The sequence below is a fragment of the Balaenoptera borealis genome (genome assembly GCF_965194805.1).
Source record: "Balaenoptera borealis genome assembly, contig: HAP1_SCAFFOLD_1520, whole genome shotgun sequence".
Classification (NCBI taxonomy): domain Eukaryota; kingdom Metazoa; phylum Chordata; class Mammalia; order Artiodactyla; family Balaenopteridae; genus Balaenoptera; species Balaenoptera borealis.
The window spans coordinates 97,344-117,259 of record NW_028122708.1 but is presented as its reverse complement, the minus strand read 5'-3'; the positions used below and the strand labels follow the sequence as shown (position 1 = coordinate 117,259).

The window sequence follows — 19,916 nt, the reverse complement described above, 5'->3', positions numbered from 1 at the left end:
AAACGTATTTCTAAAATGTTTATATTCAAAACTGTCAAGTGGCCAACTGTATTCAGAGAGGCAATAAAAGAAAGAAAACGGAGTATGACTTTTCTGATAAGCTGCCTTTCCTGGTGATCCCCTGTTCTGGCCTTACTTTCCTTCTTAGTCTGTTAATGTAAGGGTTTGCTACCATCAACTTGGTTTTGCCCTGCTCTGAGCAGGTTTCCCTCTGTGCTGTTTCTGCTTTAATTGAAAATCTTTGGTTCCCATCAGCATTCCATTGCAAACTCCGTTTTTCTTGAGAGCTCCTCTATGCTTTCCCTCTTCATTCTTACATTTTCTCCCATCTCTTGGTGCCTGTTGGCCTGTGCTAATGAAAACCATCCTAAACTTCCTTACGCTCGACTCTGTGCCTCCCTGTAGAGCCCAGTACTCTCCATCCTCTCTCCCTATTCTCTCTTTTCAACTAGTCGAAATCCTAGTGGAGGGAGACCATTAGAGATGAAACATCTTGGTATATATTGCTAGTTTTCTATGTCCCCTGGCTTTTCTATGTTTCTGTTGAAACACTCTTGAGAAGTGTCTGATTTCGTTTTCTACATGGGTACCCTTTAAGGCTCAATACTGGAAAAGAAGGGGATCAGAGTGATCAACCCAACGTGGTATCCTAACGTAACAGTTAAGGAAAGCAACAGGCTTTGTGAGACAGCCAGTGATTTGTCCAAAGTCACACAGATAGTAAACGTCAAAGTCAAAACTGAAATTAGGTCTCCAGACTTGTAGTTCAATACTTTCCCTCATTATTCCATGCTATTTTGAATCTCCTACTTACTCAATTTAGGGGCAAAAGAAATCGAACGCAAAACTTTCCAAAGTTTCTTTTCTTACCTGACATGGTCAGAGAAGAGGAAGCATCCACTGCAGGTACAAGGGATGAGGAGACAACACTAGAGGATGTCCGAGTGGCTGCAGCTGAACGGCGCACGTGTCCAGTACAGAGGTCACTGGTTACTGGTCCAAACAGCTCCACGGAAACCCCAAGGCTCTACCAAGTGGTAGTAGGTTTGGTAGGAGAGTGATGTCACAAAGCAGGCAGTTGAAAGGTATGAGAGAGCCAATAGGGAGGTCCGATCCCCAACAGGAAGGCGGGCTTGGGTGAAGAGAGTGTAGGAGAGCTAAAACAACACCTGAGTTTCTGAGCTCTGGGGAGGAAATCCTAGAAGACAGATTTACCTCCCCCAGGCTCTTCCATTAGGGAAATCATTGCAACATTTCTTACAGACGTTCATTAATACACTGAACTAAGAGTTACTTATATTCTACAGAGTATTCTATTTTATGTATCATATACTTAGAGCTATATAGATCTTCTTTAATTAATAATCCTTAGGAAGGAAAGAGCCATCTAGTTTGAACTATTACAGTTGTTCTGAAATCATATGTGTCTAATGAGTGAACTGATAGCAGCTTTTAAGGAGCCAAAGTAGGGATTAAGAAGCTCTCTTTGTAACTTGGTTCAAGAGTAGGGTGAAGTTTGTTGAGTGTACCTTGTGGAGAATGTTGTGGTCCAAGGCTCTTCTCTTTTAGTTTCTTCTCCTTGACTCCTACCTTCCTTGGGCTGGGCTAGGCTGGGGGCCAGGTTGGACTTGCGACTTAACATTTCTCTTCCGCTTTCTCTTTTTTTTTTTTCTTCCATTATGGGCATTGCTTCGAGGACAAGCCTTGATCTTGCATTGGACGTTACTTCCTGTCACCTTCCAGCAGCAGGAGTCTTCTTTTCAGTGCTTGATGCTTCACGAAATAGACTCTGCCCGTTGGCAGCAAATACCAGAGAGCTAGGAGACAGAGCTGGTTGCAGACCTTTCCTCTTCCAGCCTTTGGTTGCAATTGTTTGGCCCATAATTTGCTAGCTCTAGTTCCTTGGGCCACACAGGTATCCTGCCATCTCCAGCTCTTGTTATATGTGAGAGACATTCTGAACACTGTCCCTTTTTCTTTGCACAGAAGTATATACAGTGTGGCAGTTACTGTAATCTCCTCCGCCTTGCAAACAGCCACTCTAGAATCTTGGACCTCTAGGACTCTCTGTCTTGCATGCTTGGGGGCAAGGCCAAGCAAAATGAAGAGGAGAATAATTAGAGAAAGAGGAGGACGTTGGTGGAGAATTGGGAGCAGGTAAGGTGAAAGGGCACAGGAGAAAAGAGATGCATGTAGACTTTTTGGTTTCTGTGGGAAACAGGTTGACACACTTGGGCCTCATTTGGTATTAACAGAACAGAGAGTTAAAGATCTAAGTAGCTAGATAGTGTGCAGCAACTGCCATGAAGTCTGTACACTGAAGAGAAGAGTCTCACATCTAGTTTTCATTTTGTTTTATGTCATAGTACCTTATTTATAGCATTCACTGGTGTGTTTGTAGAATACAGATGTTTTCAAATGCTCTGGTTTTGTCTACATGGTTATCTCCTTGTCCTGTTTGTAAGGAATCCAACATTGTAAGACATATTGCATGTTTTTCTCTTGACGATTGTTGACCTTGAAGCGTCATGAACTAACTTGAGCTGTTGGATTCTGTGGAGAAACGTTCAAAAGGGTCTGTGAAAAAGGCACTGTGGTGAGTCGCATTATGCACCCGAGCGTAAGGAGCAAGATATCTGCCACCAGCCCAGCTTGGCCTGGATTGCCTCTGTTTTAGTTCCCCTGGTTAGTGCTTTTCTCCCTAACCACTCTTGTGACTGTGATAATGTGAGTAAGGGCGGAGTTGCTAATGATCTATGTGTGAGGTAAGCTGGTTTGAGGGAGGAAATCTATGGACCTAGTCATTTTCCTTGGTGGTAAGCTTTCAGGGGTGCAGAGATGGATCTTCCTGGGGCCTTTTCTGGTCCCAGGAAGATATCGCATAGATGGGACCTCCCAAGACACACATTGAATCTTTAGGCCTGTTTTTCCTATTATGAGGTACGAACGAGTTTCTTCACTGATGGGGATGATGCTTATCTGAGAAGAAATTGTGAAAGGTGGTGTAGTGTAGAGGTGTGGCTTAAGCTTTTAAGTTTTCCTCCAGGTTTTTCCCCTAAGCTTCCTACTTCGGACGGCCTACTTACATGATACTAGTAGGTGATGTCCGGCTAACAACTTCCTAAATATACCTGCAAGCCAGATCAGTGTCTCTTTTCTCTGTATTCCCATGGAAATCAAGAGTCCCGCCGAATTTTCCATCGAAACAGTTGATTTGTGTTGTCTCTAGGAATTCTAAAGGGCGTACCGTTGCTTCCTAACCGGTGTCATTTGGGAGATCCGCCTCTGTACGTTCAAATGATTAATTTTGAGACTTTGCTCATGTGTGCAGTAAACCCTTGAATTCCCTAAGACCTTCCTTTCCTCCATCTCCTACCCCATTAAGCCCGCTTCAGTTCATCTCCTGAATTTCTTTGGAATCTGTCAGCCAGCTCTTCCTCAACTTCCTAATACTGAACTTGCCTGTCTGTTGCGATTAGGTCCTAACTGGTGTCCATATATCTTGTTTCCTTCCAATCCACTCTTCACACAAGAAACCTTCAAAGCAAGTTGGAACGTTGCTCATAAACATCGCTCACAAGCATTGTTTTGAGAATAGAAAACACACTGTTGGCCTTTAAGACTCTGCGTGGTCTAGAATCCTCTCTGCTTCTCTAGCCCCATCTTGTGCCACTTTTGCCCTCACTTTCTATGCTTCAGATACACTGAATTAACCTTAGTTCTCACTCATCTGACAGAAGTCAGTTCAGATACTATTTTTCACTGTGATTCCTAGCATTAAGGAATTTGATTATCAGGTTTTGTATGAGGACTATTTCATCAGGGGTACAGAAGTTCTGGCCATCTCTGGTTTTGGATATCCCTTATTTGTTGAGACCTTTGCGTTGTTTGGTTGCCTTTTGTCTGTTTTCCAGATGGGAAAACAGGAACAAGGGAAGTATAGGTTATTACTAGGTGGGGTTGAACAAGTGGAGCAGCAAACTGCAAAGCAGAAAGAAGAGGGACGTACTATAGAGGGATATGACTTCCATTCTCAAGGTGCCTGCATCCTGTGCAGGGAGACAGCCTAACATAAAATGTGCCTAACAACAAATATATTGACTTCTTACTAAAAATCTCCAGTTCATAGAACCGAGGGGTTTGTACCTTCTCCTTTAAAAGTGATAGTCCTGGGACTTCCCCGGTGGTCCCGTGGTGAAGACTCTGCGCTTCCAATGCAGCAGGCGTGGGTTCAATCCCTGGTTGGGGAGCTAAGATCCCACATGCTGCGCAGCCAAAGAAATTTTTGTCGAACGTTATACTCCTGTATTGTTGGCTTTAGTGGTTTAGATTTTGTTGTACTGTTAAGAAGATTTCAGTTTATTTACCGGGAACAAACAACACATAATGTAAAAATAGTTTCCCAGAAACGATTTCCATCATTCTCTTCCTCCCTTTCTCCCGCAGACTGGTGTTTCACCTTGACAAGTTCTCTGTCATTCCATAGGAAAGCTGTCTGGCTTGGAGGTTGCAATCCCAGGGAATTTTTCATCAGCGGGGAAGTCTCCATCACTACAGAGGAATCAAGGGAGAAGTCAGTCCCTGGTAAGTGAGATGCTCCCCCTAAACACCAACACAGCAGTCGTGTACCTTTCAAGGGGTTCAGGGGCAAGATGGGCAAGGCATTTCTACTAACTCTTCTTAAGGATCACGGACAGTGCCCTATGCTACGAGGTAAGCGGTGACTGCTGTAGTTCTTACTGGTGATCCTTTCCTGTCACTGATTCTCGGCTTTCTTTGTATTTCATAGGACTGTTGTCAGTCCAATACAAAATGAGTCTTATTTTTAAAAACCTGAAATGTTTTACAGAGCCTAGCATTCTCATATAGGGTCCTTTCCATTCTCCCCACTTTCCCGAGAGGCCAAGAACACTTCACACCATGAACTAGGAGAGGGGGTAGAGCCCTTTCTGATGAAATACATCAACAAAGACAGAGCCTTAGCCTGCTTGCTCTCTGGACAGGATCTCGGACCACAAGGTCTTCAATCCTGGTATAAATGAAGGAAGTGAGGACAGTTCAACTGGCACTCTCATAACAAGAGTTCGGAAACACCTTCCGAAGAGACTATAGCAGTAGATGAGGGAAGGGAGTGCTACAGTGTGGCAGTACAGGGGGAACGATCGGCTACAGCAGTGAAAAGTGTGGTACCGATTGGTGTGCTCTCGGGGTTCTTGTACATGTAGCATAGATGACCTCTACGGTGGCCCTCCCACCTTCCCACCTGCATTAGGTGTTCTTTTTTTTTGTAATTTATGTTTATGTATTTATTTACTGTTTGAACTTATTTATTCTACGTATTTATGTTTTTGGCTGCACTGGGTCTCTCATTGCTGTGCACGGGCTTTCTCTAGTTGGCGGCTAGCGGGGGCTACTCTCGGTTGCGGTGTGCGGGCATCTCATCGCGGTGGCTTCTCTTGTTGCGGAGCATGGGCTGTAGGCACGTGGGCTTCGGTAGTTGAGGCTCACGGGCTCTAGAATGCAGGCTCCGTCGTCGTGGCACATGCGCTTAGTTGCTGCACGGCATGTGGGATCTTCGCAGACCAGGGCTCGAACCCGTGTCCCCTGCATTGGCAGGCGCCACCAGGGAAGCCCTAGGTGTTCTCATATAGAGTCTAAAAACAGAGAGCACTGAGAGAAGGTAGTGGTTATTAAAGGCTCAGGATCTAAATTCTACCTGTCTCTACACCCCTTCCCAGCTGTCGATTTGACCCCATTTTTGAATGCTGACCTCATTGTTCAACTTTTCTCTGCCGTCTGTATACTCACCTTGAAAACTTGTTTCTGTGATGCGTTGAGCAGACACAGGGTGGCAGACTGCAGAGGTGGAAGCTGGTGGTCGGATATTTGTGGGCTGAATCTCCTTCAGTCCCATTCCCATTTCTGGTTGCCCAGAGGCCCTACTTCCTGTGTGTGACGCCGAGCCGTAGGATTGCGGGCAGGAGCCAAGTTCTCCATACAGTAAAGACCCCAGTGTGCCTTGGTTATAGTAATATACCTGGCTTCCTTCCTGGCAGGGAAGTGACAGGCGGCTATGCCCCTGCTTTGTTCGTGGGCCTCCTGATCCAGCAGTTCCCTTGGCTCTGCCCCTGTCGTCAGCTGCCCCTAGGATAACTCTGAGCCCTAGCCACTTCTCTGGTAGATTTCCCTATTCCCCCACTACAGTCACACCTGAATAAGGCAACTCAGACCTTTCAGAGATGTGTCCTGAACCTCTTGTTTTCTGAAATACCTATCTGGTGGTTGTGAGACTTAAGGCCAGCGTCCCCGAGAGACTTTTTCTATTTCTCCTAGTAAACCTAGACTCATCTTCTGTCACCTTCAACTCTACTCCAATTGTGTTCTTTCAACCCAGACCTCTGACCCTGCTTTTTACTTCTGCCATTTCATCCTCGCTCCTGCTTCCTTTCCTAAATCCATACGTCTCTTTGGGCCTTCCTAGCCCTGGGCCAAGTTCCTTCCTCTTTGCTCAGTTTTTACCCCTTTCCTTCATTCTCCCATCCAACTTTCAGTCCTTCCTTTCTCACGCCCCAGTTAGCAGCATCTGAAAATTCGAAAGGTTTGTTACTCGTCTATTAATTGTATTCCATTTACTTATTCAGTTCTATACCTGTCTTACCTGTGTATGGAAGAACAGCTGGTAGCCAAGGTGGCACCAAGAATCCTAGCAGCTCTCACTTGACGTATCCGTAGTAGTCGGCAATTTCCATTTCGTTTTCCCTCTCGGTGAAAAATTGCAGCTTGCCCGAAGAGGTGTATCTGGCAGCATTCTCCCGTTGTTGTTGAGCCCGCCTCTTCATGGCCTCTCGCTCTGGCCTCTGCTCTTGTTCGATGGGCTTTGACATGACTGGCTCAGGCACGTTGGGTTCCCTCCATGGAACTCGTTGCTTGCTGAAGTCTTGGAGTAGAAAGTGGGTTTGGAGCTTGGGTGGGGACTGGCGCTTATTCACAGCAGGGGGAACAGGCTCCCGCTGGAGAGGAGCGCCAGATGAAGTTTTGGAGGGTGCAGGCCTAGGAGCAGCAGACTGAGGGACACGAGGCTGGGTATGGTTGGGCCAAGCCGGTTGGGTTGGGTTGGTCACAGTTGGCTGAGCTGGTTTGGCGGGGCCTGGCAAAGAGGCAGGAGCTGGCTGGGATGAATTGGCTGCAGCAGGTTGAGCTGAGTCAGTAGAACCAGGCTGGGCACGGTAAGCCCCAGCAGGCCGATGTGAGGCCAGAGACTGTGGCCTCCGAGGAGCGGGTCGAGCTTGAGGCTTGTCCCAGGCAGAAAAAGGCAGAGGTATCAACTTGACCTTCCCAGGAGGAGGCCGCTCATACTGGGCTGGAGACGGACACTCTGTTTCAGCACTGCTGTCTGGTTTCTGGGCTTGGACTTGCGTTTTCTCAGGACCCTTCCCCTCACGTGGGGTATGCCGCCATGGCTGGATAGCTGGGGGTGGCTGGGGGTCTTTGGGGTTGCTTGACTTTCCCAAGAGCCGACAGGAAGAGCGCCCAGTTTTCGTCTCATTCTTCTTCCCCAGCGCATGAAGAACCTTCACAGACTCCAGCATGCGCACGCCAAGGGAGGTTCGAGGCTTTTGAAAGCTCTGTTGGAGAAGCTCAGTTTGGTGTTCCTTTCGCTTCGTGTGGGGGATTGCTGGCTTCTCTTCTGCCTTGACTTTGTTCCCTGACTGCTTGTTCTCCTCAGCCTTGTTTCTCCCTCTGGTCCTTTTGGTCTTTTCCTGCCCGTGGCTCTTAGTTTTGCTGATCTTTCTGGATGCAGCTTTCTGAGGTTTGCCTTGAGAGTGCTTGGCCGTGTTCACAGGAGCCCTGTCACTGACTGCAGCGTGGCATATAACCACTTCTCCCCCTAACAGGCACTCTGGATTCTTTGGCTGGATTTTGGCCTTGGGAGCGCCACTGATAGGCTCAGAGGCTTTCTGTTTGTTCTTCCTGGGTTGATCAGAGGGAACCTTTATGACACTTGGCTTTTCCTGCACCTGATTCACCTTAATGGCTCTGGTGTCTTTAGCTTTGATCACGTTGGGACCTTGGGATTGATCAAGATCTTTCAAAGGATTAAAGAGCTGGGGAAGGTGAATATCCTCCGCCAGTGTAGTAATGTCTGCAAGACCACTGCTAGGTTCAATCCCATTTTCAAGTGTCCCTAGGTCCTGACGACTCCGGCTGTTCTCTCCCAGATCAGCATTTTCAGAACCAGGCTGCTCCTCTTGGCTGAGGGGATCGGTGCAGGCCAGCGGCTGGTGAATATCAGGGATTCCTAAAGGGAGTAGTGGAGGATCTTGGTTCTCTGTTGGGATCTGGTAGGCATCCAGAGGCTTTGAAAGCTTGGTTTTGATATCATCCACGTGCTTACTCTCTATTTGTCCCTGGCTTGGAGCTGGAGGCAGGGCCAGGAGACGCCTGGCACTCTGGACTGGAGCTGTCACTGAAATGTCCCCAAGTTCAGATGGTGGGTTACTCTCAAGTATGTGGCTGTTTCTGCTACTGCAGGACTTGGGGAGTTCTTGACTTTGTGTCACACAAAACGTCTGGCTTGGAGGTTGCAATCCCAGGGAATTTTTCATCACCAGGGGGGAGGTCTCCATCCCTACAAAGGGATCAAGGGAGAAGTCAGTCCCTGGTAAGTGAGATGCTCCCCCTAAACACCAACACAGCAGTCGTGTACCTTTCAAGGGGTTCAGGGGCAAGATGGGCAAGGCATTTCTACTAACTCTTCTTAAGGATCATGGACAGTGCCCTATGCTACGAGGTAAGCGGTGACTGTTGTAATTCTTACTGGTGAGCCTTTCCTGTCGCTGATTCTCGGCTCGCTTTGTATTTCATAGGACTGTTATAAGTCCAATACAAAATGAGTCTTATTTTTAAAAACCTGAAATGTTTTACAAAGCCTAGCATTCTCATATAGGGTCCTTTCCATTCTCCCCACTTTCCCGAGAGGCCAAGAACACGTCACACCATGAACTAGGAGAGGGGGTAGAGCCCTTGCTGATGAAATACATCAACAAAGACAGAGTCTTAGCCTGCTTGCTCTCTGGACAGGATCTCGGACCACAAGGTCTTCAATCCTGGTATAAATGAAGGAAGTGAGGACAGTTCAACTGGCACTCTCATAACAAGAGTTCTGAAACACCTTCCGAAGAGACTATAGCAGTAGATGAGGGAAGGGAGTGCTACAGTGTGGCAGTACAGGGGGAACGATCGGCTACAGCAGTGAAAAGTGTGGTACCGATTGGTGTGCTCTCGGGGTTCTTGTACATGTAGCATAGATGACCTCTACAGTGGCCCTCCCACCTTCCCACCTGCATTAGGTGTTCTTTTTTTTGTAATTTATGTTTATGTATTTATTTACTGTTTGAACTTATTTATTCTACGTATTTATTTTTTTGGCTGCACTGGGTCTCTCATTGCTGTGCACGGGCTTTCTCTAGTTGGCGGCTAGCGGGGGCTACTCTTGGTTGCGGTGTGCGGGCTTCTCATCGCGGTGGCTTCTCTTGTTGCGGAGCATGGGCTGTAGGCACGTGGGCTTCGGTAGTTGAGGCTCACGGGCTCTAGAATGCAGGCTCCGTCGTTGTGGCACATGCGCTTAGTTGCTGCACGGCATGTGGGATCTTCGCAGACCAGGGCTCGAACCCGTGTCCCCCGCATTGCATTGGCAGGCGGATTCTTAACCACGGCGCCACCAGGGAAGCCCTAGGTGTTCTCATATAGAGTCTAAAAACAGAGGGCACTGAGCGAAGGTAGTGGTTATTAAAGGCTCAGGATCTAAATTCTACCTGCCTCTACACCCCTTCCCAGCTGTCGATTTGACCCCATTTTTGAATGCCGACCTCATTCTTCAACTTTCTCTGGCGTTTGTTATACTCACCTTGAAAACTTGTTTCTGTGATGCGTTGAGCAGACACAGGGTGGCAGACTGCAGAGGTGGAAGCTGGTGGTCGGATATTTGTGGGCTGAATCTCCTTCAGTCCCATTCCCATTTCTGGTTGCCCAGAGGCCCGACTTCCTGTGTATGACGCCGAGCCGTAGGATTGCGGGCAGGAGCCAAGTTCTCCATACAGTAAAGACCCCAGTGTGCCTTGGTTACAGTAATATACCTGGCTTCCTTCCTGGCAGGGAAGTGACAGGCGGCTCTGCCCCTGATTTGGAATCTGAGATGGTGTTCCCTGAGCAAGGCTGGCAGAAAGCGATGGATGTAGAGGGACCATGTTCTTGGCGTCTGAAGTTTTATCATCCTGGGCTGCCAGAAACATGGAGGAGGCAGCTGTGTGGCGGTCAGTGAGTGCCAGAGTAAAGTCTCCGAGTGAAGAAGAATTCTTTTCAGTGCTTGCTGTGATGTCCCACTCAAGAACACCTGGATAGGAAGCAGCTGAAGTGGAGATCTGGCTGTGGTCAGTAACTCCAGATAACATAGTCGTGCTAGAATGTTGGTAAAGGTAGGCACTACCCATGAGTGTCTGGAAAGGGGTACCAGTAGCCGATGCCGAACTGACGGCAGGGGCAGAGACTCTGGAGAAGTTGCAGACACTTCGTGTTAGGGAAGTTGCATTGCTCACCACAGGAGGAGAATGCTGCAGAGAATTTAGAGTTCCAAGTAGAGATGGATGTTGGAAATTTTCTGTAAGAACAAGAGGGTCATGAAAAACTCAGGGAGGTTGAGAAATTCTCACTACGTTTGAGGAACGGCATCATCTGAAGGTTCTTGCTATCAGGACACCTCTACTATCACTACTTCCTGAGAAACCCAAAATCAGACAGTTAATGATGGCTGTAAGGACTGAGCAGTTTTCCACTCTTCTCTATTCACTGCCTGTGCTCCCATCTTGGGCACAGACGGGCAGAAGAGCCAAGTGGTGTGGTTCAGAGATTGTTCTCTAGGCTGGAAGCAACCTTCTCCCTGCCCTGTCTTTCCCTTCAGCCTGCACTCGTATTGACTTCTATGCTATTTCCTAGACTGGAAGCATTTTAGAACTAGGAGGCCCTTAGAGAACTTCGATGTTCTCAGTCTCATTTCGTGAGTAAGGAAACTGAGGCTCAGAGAGGTCGGGTTGACTTGTTCAAGTTCTCTCATTATGTTAGTATCATTACCAGGTTTCAGAACCTAAGTATCCTGACTTCCTTGCCAGGACTCCACTCTGAGCATGATACTGCCAGAAAGCAGGAGAAATAGAACTTATAATATAGGCATTTTTTTTGTCCATTAGAAAACAGTACGGCTATTACCATTGTCGTCTTCAGTGTCTCCCTTTGCTTGTGCAGTTCCCACGCTATTACCTAGAGGTGACGTACAGCTCAGTCCAACTGGTGAATTGAAAGAGTCATTTTTGCCCTCTTCAAGCCCGGTTTCTCATCCTACCTCAAAATGATTACCCGAAAGTGGATTTCTTAAGTGCTTTTGGAAAGGGAAAAGTTATCTGATTACTTCAGATTCCTCACCTATAAAGTGGTTATAACACCACCACCAATAATAATAGCAGTAATAATTAATAGATGAATAAGCTGATCTATTGCGTATGATTTATATGGAGGAAGATACAATAAGTTCTAGAAAGACAAAGAAAAATCATGACAAGCATATTACGTTAACGAAAAAGAAATCCATAGATATTAATGAAAACTGGGGTATGTGGCAAGTATCGAAGCCTAATGAATTTACTAACAAATGGCATTCTGTACCATCCATGCAATATTATGAAAGTGAATTTTGCCCACTCTATTTTAGTGAATACTATTAACCAGAAAACACGATGGAGGTGATAGAGGTGAATGAATTCCTAGCCAATGCATACAGACAGAGAAGGTATGTCAGTAAAAAATGCATAACAAGCAACAGAATGCAATAAATGTGCATGTATAGGTAGCCACAACACATATAGACAAGTATTTCAATGAAAACCGGTACGAAGCAGACAGCAAAATAATAAGTGTAAAAGAGTTTCATTATTGTGCTCCTTCATATTTTTACCCAGCAAGTAAGAGGTATTAAGCCTAGGAGAAATATATATTTCAATGAATATAGCTTATATAATAAGCAGAAAGGAAGCTTAAAATGTATCAGGAAGGTTTTTGGATTTATCCTAGAACTTAGATTAGAATCATCTTCAGCATCCAAGAAGATGGCATCCCAAAACCTCAAAAAACCATCATGCCTAGAATCCAATTAAAAAAGATTTTCAAATGTAAGAAAATCCACAGGACTCCACAATATGGTTTTCGATAAACGTGGATGTTTGTTTGTTTTGTTTCTTTGGCCGCGCCGCGTGGCCCTGGCCGTGAAAGCACTGAGTCCTAAGCACTGGACCGCCAGGGAATTCCCTAAGTGGGGGGGGGAATTAGAGATGTGGGGCTTGACTTTTTCTTCTTCTTCTTCGGTAGCTAAGCTCTACAAGCGAACGATGGCTGTTGATCAATGTGCTCTCTGTGTTAGGAAGGAAATAACTGTAAAAATGAAAAGCAGCCTTGCCTTAGAACCTACATATCACACCAAGGAAAATAGTCCTTCTGATTCAATTTAGAAGATATCACTTAAAATGTTGAATTGGTGAAATGTCTACCTAGTTTAAAAATTAGAAAGAATAAAACACTGAAAAGCAGCCCCCTAGATAACCACTGTGGTTGCTTGTTTATAGGAGGCATCATTTCTAAAACGTATTTCTAAAATGTTTATATTCAAAACTGTCAAGTGGCCAACTGTATTCAGAGAGGCAATAAAAGAAAGAAAACGGAGTATGACTTTTCTGATAAGCTGCCTTTCCCGGTGATCCCCTGTTCTGGCCTTACTTTCCTTCTTAAGTCTGTTAATGTAAGGGTTTGCTACCATCAACTTGGTTTTGCCCTGCTCTGAGCAGGTTTCCCTCTGTGCTGTTTCTGCTTTAATTGAAAATCTTTGGTTCCCATCAGCATTCCATTGCAAACTCCGTTTTTCTTGAGAGCTCCTCTATGCTTTCCCTCTTCATTCTTACATTTTCTCCCATCTCTTGGTGCCTGTTGGCCTGTGCTAATGAAAACCATCCTAAACTTCCTTACGCTCGACTCTGTGCCTCCCTGTAGAGCCCAGTACTCTCCATCCTCTCTCCCTATTCTCTCTTTTCAACTAGTCGAAATCCTAGTGGAGGGAGACCATTAGAGATGAAACATCTTGGTATATATTGCTAGTTTTCTATGTCCCCTGGCTTTTCTATGTTTCTGTTGAAACACTCTTGAGAAGTGTCTGATTTCGTTTTCTACATGGGTACCCTTTAAGGCTCAATACTGGAAAAGAAGGGGATCAGAGTGATCAACCCAATGTGGTATCCTAACGTAACAGTTAAGGAAAGCAACAGGCTTTGTGAGACAGCCAGTGATTTGTCCAAAGTCACACAGATAGTAAACGTCAAAGTCAAAAGTGAAATTAGGTCTCCAGACTTGTAGTTCAATACTTTCCCTCATTATTCCATGCTATTTTGAATCTCCTACTCAATTTAGGGGCAAAAGAAATCGAACGCAAAACTTTCCAAAGTTTCTTTTCTTACCTGACATGGTCAGAGAAGAGGAAGCATCCACTGCAGGTACAAGGGATGAGGAGACAACACTAGAGGATGTCTGAGTGGCTGCAGCTGAACGGCGCACGTGTCCAGTACAGAGGTCACTGGTTACTGGTCCAAACAGCTCCACGGAAACCCCAAGGCTCTACCAAGTGGTAGTAGGTTTGGGAGGAGAGTGATGTCACAAAGCAGGCAGTTGAAAGGTATGAGAGAGCCAATAGGGAGGTCCGATCCCCAACAGGAAGGCGGGCTTGGGTGAAGAGAGTGTAGGAGAGCTAAAACAACACCTGAGTTTCTGAGCTTTGGGGAGGAGGAAATCCTAGAAGACAGATTTACCTCCCCCAGGCTCTTCCATTAGGGAAATCATTGCCACATTTCTTACAGACGTTCATTAATACACTGAACTAAGAGTTACTTATATTCTACAGAGTATTCTATTTTATGTATCATATACTTAGAGCTATATAGATCTTCTTTAATTAATAATCCTTAGGAAGGAAAGAGCCATCTAGTTTGAACTATTACAGTTGTTCTGAAATCAGATGTGTCTAATGAGTGAACTGATAGCAGCTTTTAAGGAGCCAAAGTAGGGATTAAGAAGCTCTCTTTGTAACTTGGTTCAAGAGTAGGGTGAAGTTTCTTGAGTGTACCTTGTGGAGAATGTTGTGGTCCAAGGCTCTTCTCTTTTAGTTTTTTCTCCTTGACTCCTACCTTCCTTGGGCTGGGCTAGGCTGGGGGCCAGGTTGGACTTGCGACTTAACGTTTCTCTTCCGCTTTCTCTTTTTTTTTTTTCTTCCATTATGGGCATTGCTTCGAGGACAAGCCTTGATCTTGCATTGGACGTTACTTCCTGTCAACTTCCAGCAGCAGGAGTCTTCTTTTCAGTGCTTGATGCTTCACGAAATAGACTCTGCCCGTTGGCAGCAAATACCAGAGAGCTAGGAGACAGAGCTGGTTGCAGACCTTTCCTCTTCCAGCCTTTGGTTGCAATTGTTTGGCCCATAATTTGCTAGCTCTAGTTCCTTGGGCCACACAGGTATCCTGCCATCTCCAGCTCTTGTTATATGTGAGAGACATTCTGAACACTGTCCCTTTTTCTTTGCACAGAAGTATATACAGTGTGGCAGTTACTGTAATCTCCTCCGCCTTGCAAACAGCCACTCTAGAATCTTGGACCTCTAGGACTCTCTGTCTTGCATGCTTGGGGGCAAGGCCAAGCAAAATGAAGAGGAGAATAATTAGAGAAAGAGGAGGACGTTGGTGGAGAATTGGGAGCAGGTAAGGTGAAAGGGCACAGGAGAAAAGAGATGCATGTAGACTTTTTGGTTTCTGTGGGAAACAGGTTGACACACTTGGGCCTCATTTGGTATTAACAGAACAGAGAGTTAAAGATCTAAGTAGCTAGATAGTGTGCAGCAACTGCCATGAAGTCTGTACACTGAAGAGAACAGTCTCACATCTAGTTTTCATTTTGTTTTATGTCATAGTACCTTATTTATAGCATTCACTGGTGTGTTTGTAGAATACAGATGTTTTCAAATGCTCTGGTTTTGTCTACATGGTTATCTCCTTGTCCTGTTTGTAAGGAATCCAACATTGTAAGACATATTGCATGTTTTTCTCTTGACGATTGTTGACCTTGAAGCGTCATGAACTAACTTGAGCTGTTGGATTCTGTGGAGAAACGTTCAAAAGGGTCTGTGAAAAAGGCACTGTGGTGAGTCGCATTATGCACCCGAGCGTAAGGAGCAAGATATCTGCCACCAGCCCAGCTTGGCCTGGATTGCCTCTGTTTTAGTTCCCCTGGTTAGTGCTTTTCTCCCTAACCACTCTTGTGACTGTGATAATGTGAGTAAGGGCGGAGTTGCTAATGATCTATGTGTGAGGTAAGCTGGTTTGAGGGAGGAAATCTATGGACCTAGTCATTTTCCTTGGTGGTAAGCTTTCAGGGGTGCAGAGATGGATCTTCCTGGGGCCTTTTCTGGTCCCAGGAAGATATCGCATAGATGGGACCTCCCAAGACACACATTGAATCTTTAGGCCTGTTTTTCCTATTATGAGGTACGAACGAGTTTCTTCACTGATGGGGATGATGCTTATCTGAGAAGAAATTGTGAAAGGTGGTGTAGTGTAGAGGTGTGGCTTAAGCTTTTAAGTTTTCCTCCAGGTTTTTCCCCTAAGCTTCCTACTTCGGACGGCCTACTTACAATGATACTAGTAGGTGATGTCCGGCTAACAACTTCCTAAATATACCTGCAAGCCAGATCAGTGTCTCTTTTCTCTGTATTCCCATGGAAATCAAGAGTCCCGCCGAATTTTCCATCGAAACAGTTGATTTGTGTTGTCTCTAGGAATTCTAAAGGGCGTACCGTTGCTTCCTAACCGGTGTCATTTGGGAGATCCGCCTCTGTACGTTCAAATGATTAATTTTGAGACTTTGCTCATGTGTGCAGTAAACCCTTGAATTCCCTAAGACCTTCCTTTCCTCCATCTCCTACCCCATTAAGCCCGCTTCAGTTCATCTCCTGAATTTCTTTGGAATCTGTCAGCCAGCTCTTCCTCAACTTCCTAATACTGAACTTGCCTGTCTGTTGCGATTAGGTCCTAACTGGTGTCCATATATCTTGTTTCCTTCCAATCCACTCTTCACACAAGAAACCTTCAAAGCAAGTTGGAACGTTGCTCATAAACATCGCTCACAAGCATTGTTTTGAGAATAGAAAACACACTGTTGGCCTTTAAGACTCTGCGTGGTCTAGAATCCTCTCTGCTTCTCTAGCCCCATCTTGTGCCACTTTTGCCCTCACTTTCTATGCTTCAGATACACTGAATTAACCTTAGTTCTCACTCATCTGACAGAAGTCAGTTCAGATACTATTTTTCACTGTGATTCCTAGCATTAAGGAATTTGATTATCAGGTTTTGTATGAGGACTATTTCATCAGGGGTACAGAAGTTCTGGCCATCTCTGGTTTTGGATATCCCTTATTTGTTGAGACCTTTGCGTTGTTTGGTTGCCTTTTGTCTGTTTTCCAGATGGGAAAACAGGAACAAGGGAAGTATAGGTTATTACTAGGTGGGGTTGAACAAGTGGAGCAGCAAACTGCAAAGCAGAAAGAAGAGGGACGTACTATAGAGGGATATGACTTCCATTCTCAAGGCGCCTGCATCCTGTGCAGGGAGACAGCCTAACATAAAATGTGCCTAACAACAAATATATTGACTTCTTACTAAAAATCTCCAGTTCATAGAACCGAGGGGTTTGTACCTTCTCCTTTAAAAGTGATAGTCCTGGGACTTCCCCGGTGGTCCCGTGGTGAAGACTCTGCGCTTCCAATGCAGCAGGCGTGGGTTCAATCCCTGGTTGGGGAGCTAAGATCCCACATGCTGCGCAGCCAAAGAAATTTTTTTCGAACGTTATACTCCTGTATTGTTGGCTTTAGTGGTTTAGATTTTGTTGTACTGTTAAGAAGATTTCAGTTTATTTACCGGGAACAAACAACACATAATGTAAAAATAGTTTCCCAGAAACGATTTCCATCATTCTCTTCCTCCCTTTCTCCCGCAGACTGGTGTTTCACCTTGACAAGTTCTCTGTCATTCCATAGGAAAGCTGTCTGGCTTGGAGGTTGCAATCCCAGGGAATTTTTCATCAGCGGGGAAGTCTCCATCACTACAGAGGAATCAAGGGAGAAGTCAGTCCCTGGTAAGTGAGATGCTCCCCCTAAACACCAACACAGCAGTCGTGTACCTTTCAAGGGGTTCAGGGGCAAGATGGGCAAGGCATTTCTACTAACTCTTCTTAAGGATCACGGACAGTGCCCTATGCTACGAGGTAAGCGGTGACTGCTGTAGTTCTTACTGGTGATCCTTTCCTGTCACTGATTCTCGGCCTTCTTTGTATTTCATAGGACTGTTGTCAGTCCAATACAAAATGAGTCTTATTTTTAAAAACCTGAAATGTTTTACAGAGCCTAGCATTCTCATATAGGGTCCTTTCCATTCTCCCCACTTTCCCGAGAGGCCAAGAACACTTCACACCATGAACTAGGAGAGGGGGTAGAGCCCTTTCTGATGAAATACATCAACAAAGACAGAGCCTTAGCCTGCTTGCTCTCTGGACAGGATCTCGGACCACAAGGTCTTCAATCCTGGTATAAATGAAGGAAGTGAGGACAGTTCAACTGGCACTCTCATAACAAGAGTTCGGAAACACCTTCCGAAGAGACTATAGCAGTAGATGAGGGAAGGGAGTGCTACAGTGTGGCAGTACAGGGGGAACGATCGGCTACAGCAGTGAAAAGTGTGGTACCGATTGGTGTGCTCTCGGGGTTCTTGTACATGTAGCATAGATGACCTCTACGGTGGCCCTCCCACCTTCCCACCTGCATTAGGTGTTCTTTTTTTTTGTAATTTATGTTTATGTATTTATTTACTGTTTGAACTTATTTATTCTACGTATTTATGTTTTTGGCTGCACTGGGTCTCTCATTGCTGTGCACGGGCTTTCTCTAGTTGGCGGCTAGCGGGGGCTACTCTCGGTTGCGGTGTGCGGGCATCTCATCGCGGTGGCTTCTCTTGTTGCGGAGCATGGGCTGTAGGCACGTGGGCTTCGGTAGTTGAGGCTCACGGGCTCTAGAATGCAGGCTCCGTCGTCGTGGCACATGCGCTTAGTTGCTGCACGGCATGTGGGATCTTCGCAGACCAGGGCTCGAACCCGTGTCCCCTGCATTGGCAGGCGCCACCAGGGAAGCCCTAGGTGTTCTCATATAGAGTCTAAAAACAGAGAGCACTGAGAGAAGGTAGTGGTTATTAAAGGCTCAGGATCTAAATTCTACCTGTCTCTACACCCCTTCCCAGCTGTCGATTTGACCCCATTTTTGAATGCTGACCTCATTGTTCAACTTTTCTCTGCCGTCTGTATACTCACCTTGAAAACTTGTTTCTGTGATGCGTTGAGCAGACACAGGGTGGCAGACTGCAGAGGTGGAAGCTGGTGGTCGGATATTTGTGGGCTGAATCTCCTTCAGTCCCATTCCCATTTCTGGTTGCCCAGAGGCCCTACTTCCTGTGTGTGACGCCGAGCCGTAGGATTGCGGGCAGGAGCCAAGTTCTCCATACAGTAAAGACCCCAGTGTGCCTTGGTTACAGTAATATACCTGGCTTCCTTCCTGGCAGGGAAGTGACAGGCGGCTATGCCCCTGCTTTGTTCGTGGGCCTCCTGATCCAGCAGTTCCCTTGGCTCTGCCCCTGTCGTCAGCTGCCCCTAGGATAACTCTGAGCCCTAGCCACTTCTCTGGTAGATTTCCCTATTCCCCCACTACAGTCACACCTGAATAAGGCAACTCAGACCTTTCAGAGATGTGTCCTGAACCTCTTGTTTTCTGAAATACCTATCTGGTGGTTGTGAGACTTAAGGCCAGCGTCCCCGAGAGACTTTTTCTATTTCTCCTAGTAAACCTAGACTCATCTTCTGTCACCTTCAACTCTACTCCAATTGTGTTCTTTCAACCCAGACCTCTGACCCTGCTTTTTACTTCTGCCATTTCATCCTCGCTCCTGCTTCCTTTCCTAAATCCATACGTCTCTTTTGGCCTTCCTAGCCCTGGGCCAAGTTCCTTCCTCTTTGCTCAGTTTTTACCCCTTTCCTTCATTCTCCCATCCAACTTTCAGTCCTTCCTTTCTCACGCCCCAGTTAGCAGCATCTGAAAATTCGAAAGGTTTGTTACTCGTCTATTAATTGTATTCCATTTACTTATTCAGTTCTATACCTGTCTTACCTGTGTATGGAAGAACAGCTGGTAGCCAAGGTGGCACCAAGAATCCTAGCAGCTCTCACTTGACGTATCCGTAGTAGTCGGCAATTTCCATTTCGTTTTCCCTCTCGGTGAAAAATTGCAGCTTGCCCGAAGAGGTGTATCTGGCAGCATTCTCCCGTTGTTGTTGAGCCCGCCTCTTCATGGCCTCTCGCTCTGGCCTCTGCTCTTGTTCGATGGGCTTTGACATGACTGGCTCAGGCACGTTGGGTTCCCTCCATGGAACTCGTTGCTTGCTGAAGTCTTGGAGTAGAAAGTGGGTTTGGAGCTTGGGTGGGGACTGGCGCTTATTCACAGCAGGGGGAACAGGCTCCCGCTGGAGAGGAGCGCCAGATGAAGTTTTGGAGGGTGCAGGCCTAGGAGCAGCAGACTGAGGGACACGAGGCTGGGTATGGTTGGGCCAAGCCGGTTGGGTTGGGTTGGTCACAGTTGGCTGAGCTGGTTTGGCGGGGCCTGGCAAAGAGGCAGGAGCTGGCTGGGATGAATTGGCTGCAGCAGGTTGAGCTGAGTCAGTAGAACCAGGCTGGGCACGGTAAGC

General features: G+C 46.3%; 1 protein-coding gene across 1 annotated transcript in view; it reads left to right on the top strand.

The window, feature by feature from the left end:
- Positions 1–10,280: 10,280 nt before the first annotated feature.
- Positions 10,281–19,916, top strand: part of LOC309622100 (uncharacterized protein) — a 75,180-nt gene continuing 65,544 nt past the window's right edge. Inside the window, exons 1-2 of the transcript XR_014240492.1 lie at positions 10,281–10,430; positions 17,171–17,268. The gene's annotated coding sequence lies outside the window, so the exon portion shown is untranslated. The remainder of the gene's footprint in view (positions 10,431–17,170; positions 17,269–19,916) is intronic.